The sequence below is a fragment of the Muntiacus reevesi genome, chromosome 3, assembly GCF_963930625.1.
Source record: "Muntiacus reevesi chromosome 3, mMunRee1.1, whole genome shotgun sequence".
Taxonomy (NCBI): Eukaryota; Metazoa; Chordata; class Mammalia; order Artiodactyla; family Cervidae; genus Muntiacus; species Muntiacus reevesi.
This window is the reverse complement of record NC_089251.1, coordinates 75,491,272-75,497,164: the sequence shown is the minus strand read 5'-3', so window position 1 is coordinate 75,497,164 and position 5,893 is coordinate 75,491,272.

Here is a 5,893-nt window from a genome sequence, read left to right as displayed (position 1 = left end):
GAACTCGACCCTAGGGTGGGCTGTGGTGGTAGAGTGGCTCCCTCAGCTTCTTCTGAAAGGAGAATGGGTTAGCCTGGAATATTCTGGACCCAGCTCATGGCTCAGGTCGCTCGGAGCAGGGGGTGTCTCTGTCTCTTCTCCCTCTCCCTCTCTTTCTCTGTCTCCTTCCCTGCCTAGGTCTTTGTGCGGCTGTCACCTGAGGCACCCACTGCCACCTTGGGGAATTTCCCTGGAGGTCCCCTAACCTCTTTACCCCCAAGATCTGGGCTGAGATGTCCAGCCCCCTGGGATGCTTGCCCCAAGTTCTTGGGCTCAGGCCTACTCAACTTCTCACCATCTGGGCCCCTTCCGGCGCCTGCTGAGCTGAGCCTCCACAGTCCCAGTGCCCTGGCCGGGTGGGTGTCTGGCCAGCGGGAGGGCAGGAGGGAGTCGGGAGGAGGGGAGCAGTGCTAGCCAGCTCTGATTTCTCCGGTCAGCTGAGCACAACTTTCCATTCGGGTGTATTCATGCAGGGGCTGATTGAGCTGGCTGTGTCGGGCGGGGCTCTACAGGAGCAGGCAGGCAGAGCCAGCCTGACAGAGGCTACACCACACACACACACACACACACACACACACACACACACACACACACACACACAATTATCTACACAAATATACCCCCCCATGTTAGGCACACACCTCAACTCCAAGCCATGTCATCACAAACCCAGTAGAGCCCTCTCCCTCAGGCATCTTCGTGCCCTGAGAGCAGTTTCCCAACATGTGTAAACCTTCCCAACACAACACAGGGCCTGCCTGCCTTTCTGATTTCCTCTTTAGAGATTCCATATCGGTCCTCGACTCAAACACAAGAACCCTTCATTCTCCTCCCCTGCAGGCACACTCTCCAGGGTGCGCTCACTCCAAACTGCACAGATGCACACAAACGTGGTCAGTTTCACAACCGCATCCTCCTTTGGAGCCATCCAGAGCTATTCACAGAGCAAAAGAAACACATCTGCATAAAATCGTCTTTGCACCAAGAACATTTGGCGTGGAGCCTGTGATGCACAGTGGGCTAGGGCTCACCAAAATTTCACATCAGAGAAGAGGAACAGGTGAGCGATAGTCAGAGAACACGGCCACCACACATCCACCAGAAAACACATGGAGGATACACAGAGGAAGCCTTCAGATATACAACATACATGCACCAACCCAAAGACATAATAGAAATGCCACCGGGAGACCCTGCAACCTCCAAACTTCAGTCTGACTCCAGGTACTTGAACACCACCCATTCGCTCAACCTCACCCACTCTCGCAGCATACGCGTGCACGCGCGCGCGCGCACACACACAGCCTTCCCACTCTCCTGCGCAGAACAGAAGCAGGGGCTCCACTCCCAGCAACATCTCCCCACTTTTCACAGAGAAGCCCATGACGCTCACGGACTTATACACACTTTTTTTTTTTTTTCGGAAAAGGGAAGGGCCTTAACCTGCTGTAGTCGAACCCTTCAGGCACTGAGGATGTTACAGAATGTGCTGGCAAGAAAGGACGGCACACGGAAAGTCACAGACACTTGTATGCATCGCCTCCGGCTTTCACTGCCGGACTCGGGAGAGCCTCTTCGCGGGGCTGCAGTCGCTCTACAGACCTCCAGAGCGCAGGTGTTCTCCCCTAGGAAAAGATGGGCTTGGGGCCAAGGATGAGTTCTTGGACCTCTAGAGGAAGCGGGGGACTGTACTCAGCCCAGAAATTTCAACAGGTCTGAGGGGACCGAGGCAAGGCCCAGCGGGGAGGGGAGCCCGGCGGTGTCCGGGGGTGACGTGGTCCCTGGAGTCTGGGAGGCTGCCGCCTGGCTCCGCGGGACGCGCTCCGCTCCTCTCCGGCCCGCTCCTCCTCCCAGCCTTCTTGGCGCTCTCTGGCGTCGGGCCTTTGTCCCCGCTTCTCTGGCTCGGACTCACGCTTTCTTCTTTCAGGCCGCTGGGAGGCGCTGTGGCCGAAGTCCCAGCCTCTCCGGGCCAGAAGCCCCGGCTTCGCAGCCTCGCCCCAACCTTCCCCCGGGGGATTCCCGCGGTGCTGGGCCGTCCCGGGCGAGGGCCCGGCTGTACTTGGGGAGGCAGCCTGGAGCCCTTCCAGACCGGCAGTAGCTTTAGTTTGTTGGGTTTTGAGATGACTATTTACCATCATAACTAATTTGCGACCTTTATTAAACAGAAATTCCTAGCAGGGCCCCTTGATGACTGAACGCGCTGCTAATTACGGGCGGGCGTGCACGCCTCTGACTCGGTAGCCCGCGCCCCGCGCCGCCGCCTGCCGCCTGCCCTCGCCAGGTCCGGGGCCCACTGGCGCTGCAGGGTCAGGTTGGACTGGGGGGGCGGGGCAAGGAGGGACCGAGGTACACCTGCGGATTTTTGGAATCCAGGCCCTAGCACCACGGCCTTTGAGATGGAAGCGGCTCTGATTTCACGGGAAGGAAAAACTGAAGCTCAGGCGGGCCGTGGCTACAGTCACACAGCCGGCATGTCCCTTCACCCCGCCACCTTGTGCCTCTAATGCCGCCCCCGCCCCCGGCTTTCTAGCCCGTGCACTCCGGGTAGCTGAGGAAATACTTTCCAAAGAAACTTAGGTGGGCGCAAAAGATGAGGAAAAATGGGAGAGAAAGGAGTTGGGAAGGCCCAGGAGCATTGGCCCCAGGCTCTGCCCGTCTGGAGGCATCTTCTCTCAAGCTCCTGAACTTGGACTTTGCAGGGAGGTAGCCACAACCAAAGGCTCCTGCTTCATGGCCCAGTTGGGGGAGAGGCGCCCAGCAAAGGGCAGCGGGCTGGATTCCCAGGAAGCCCAGAGGATGAGTGGGATTTCAGCGGGCTCCTCCTCCAGACTGGACAGGGCTCTGCAGGAACCACCAGCTCTTCCTAGAGGCATAGGACTCCATGATGTGTGTTTGGATGTGAAGTGTGTGTGTCCACGTGAACCTTGATGAGTGCAGTGAGACCGTCCACATTCCCCCAAGACGCAGGAGAAATACTGACCTTGTGCCCTTGTGACACCTCTACCTGTATTTGTACCAGAGGGGGAGGGACATTGTTGAAAGTGACATATGCTTTGGATACCGCTGCATCCAACTTAGTCCAAAATAATAACTGAGTGGGGAGGGAGGACCAAAGCACAGTCAAGCCTTGCCCTCAAGTAACTCACCATGGAGTTAACTCACAGTTGAAGTATCACTGAAAAAACCAACAGATGCACTCAGGAATTGCATACGGAGCGTTTGGGGAGGCAACTTGGAGATTAATTACAACTTTGGAGTGTTCCAGCAGAAGAGATGGCTTTGACCAGAAAGATGAATTGTACTCCCTGGAGGAGATTCCAGGCAGGAACAGTAGGAGCAAAGGTATGGAGGAGGTTGGATTCCAGCACTGAGCAAAGTCATGTGGCAGGCGCCCACATGTACAGGAAGCTGGTAATGGAATCTGAGAGAAGGGGGTGGGGCGGGGTGGGTCTGGATCCAGCTCAAGGTCAGGTAAGTTGTGTGGCCTTGATCCCATGGGTACTGGGGAACCAAATAAGGCTTTAAGGAGAGCTTTAGAAATCACACTCAGAGCTCTGCTCAAGACTTGGAGGGAGTGAGGCTGTAGGCTGCAAGGCAGGTCAGGAAGCTATTCCCATAGGTAGGCAGGAGGTGAAGGGGACTGAGCTCAGGCTGTCCAGCTGGTTGAAGACAGTGCCAAGGAGGAATGAGGGCCAGTGGGAGACCTCTGGGCTCCCTTGATGATGTGATTTCAGCGTTGGTCCCAATTTCATAGATCTGTGATGAGGTCCCTGTTCTCACCTTCTAACCCTCCTTCCTCCAGAAGCATCATGACCTTCAACATAAAAGGCTCACACGTTCTCCTTAGAGGGGTTCTATGGGTGAATTCTGAGGGCCAACCAGAGCCGTGTACCTTTCTGGGAAACGCTTCCCCTACCCAGGATGTTAGTGGCCAGGTCTCCTCCCATGCCCACCACCCGTCTGCTTTAGTCTTACCCCAGAGCAACATTCACTCCGAGTGGGAGCGGGTGCTAAGGTTAGGGAGTAGCTGGTGTGACCGGAGGAGACCAACAAACTAGGTGAATGGGAGTGTGGCCTGGGTGCAGGGTCCCAGAGAGAGATGGGGAAGGGGACCCAGGACTCACGAGCCTGGAGAGTCTTCTCTTACCGCGACAAGCTCCGCGTAACTTCTGTGCGCCCTGGGGGGGGGGGGGGGGGTTGCCCTCTGCAAACCGTTTCCGCGCGTTGTTCGGGTCTTGGACTCCGGGGATCCAGACGGCCCAGCGCAGGAATCTGCTATTTGAGAGATTGAGACAACTAAAGAAAGCTTTCTAGGCTGCAGCAAGCTCTTCGATGCGGAGACGGCGTTGGCTTTGGAACCGTCAGGCGGCTTTAAGACCTCGATATTGGAGGAATGGGGTTTTAAGGGACCCGGAGAAAAGTGAGTCAGAGTCAAGCGCAAGTCTCTTGGCATCGAGTCCAGCGATCCTCGCGGCACGCCTGCCGCTCAGGAGCCCGGGACGAGCCTCCTTCGTGTGACTCTCGCCAGCAAGTGTTTACTGCGTGTGCGCGAAGGTGTGAGAGGTCTCAAGGAGCAGAGCAGGACCGGGGAGTCTCAGTTTCCAGAATCGCTCTCGGGCCCTAACCTGAGCTGTGAGTGGGAACGCGACAGGATGAAGGCGGACCACCGTTCTGTTCCCAGAAGAGTTCAGGACGTGAGCCCGCCTTCGGAGAGACGCGGGGAGGAAGGAGAAGGGATCCGTTTCCTTGGTGGGGGTGAGGGGTGCAGAGGAGGGGAGCGGGGCAGCGCATCTAGATTCCACGAGTCCCTCGAGAAGCTTCCAGATACCAGTTTAGGAGCTTTTCTGAGCTGGGCACTCGAGGAATTCTCGTCTTCCGCCGCCGGGGGTCCGAAAAACCTGGCCGGGGCGCTCAGCCTCCACCCGGCGGCGAAGCGAAGGGATGCCCTTCTGCTTCGGATGTGCGCGCCCAGGCCAAAAGCAGAACCTGGTCGGAGGTGGGAAGGCAGCGTGCGCTCTGGGCAATTGGCGGGTTTTTGGTGCCACCTCGCGGCTGCGGCGCGCAGCGTCTCAGTCCCGGGTTCGGAGGGCTTTGACTGCAGATGGGCAGCCAGGCCTTTCCTTTTCCTCTTGGTTTTTCCCCAGCATCACTTACCCCAGGATCGCCTCTTTTTATTGAACAGTCCTTGTCTTATACCAAAACCCACAGTTTTGCATCTGTAGGCCCGTCCATCTTAGCTGTGGGATTTGGGTTTACCTCTCCTGCTCCATCACTTCATGGCAAATAGATGGGGAAACAATGGAAACAGTGACAGACTTTATTTTGGGGGGGCTCCAAAATCACTGCAGATGGTGACTGCAGCCATGAACTTAAAAGACGCTTGCTCCTTGGAAGAAAAGCTATGACCAACCTAGACAGCTTATTAAAAATTAGAGACCTTTGCCAACAAAGGTCCCTCTAGTCAAAGTTATGGTTTTTCCAGTAGTCATGTATAGATGTGAGAGTTGGACTATAAAGAAAACTGGGTGCTGAAGAATTGATGCTTCTGAACTGTGCTGTTGGAGAAGACTCTTGAGAGTCCCTTGGATTGCAAGGAGATCCAACCAGTCCATCCTAAAGGAAATCAGTCCTGAATATTCATTGGAAGGACTGATGCTGCAGCTGAAACTCCAATACTTTGGCCACCTGATGTGAAGAACTGACTCATTGGAAAAGACCCTGATGCTGGGAAAGATTGAAGGCAGAAGGAGAAGAGGACGACAGAGGATGAGATGGTTGGATGGCATCACTGACTCTGGACATGAGTTTGAGTAAACTCCGGGAGTTGGTGATGGACAGGAAGACCTGGCATTCT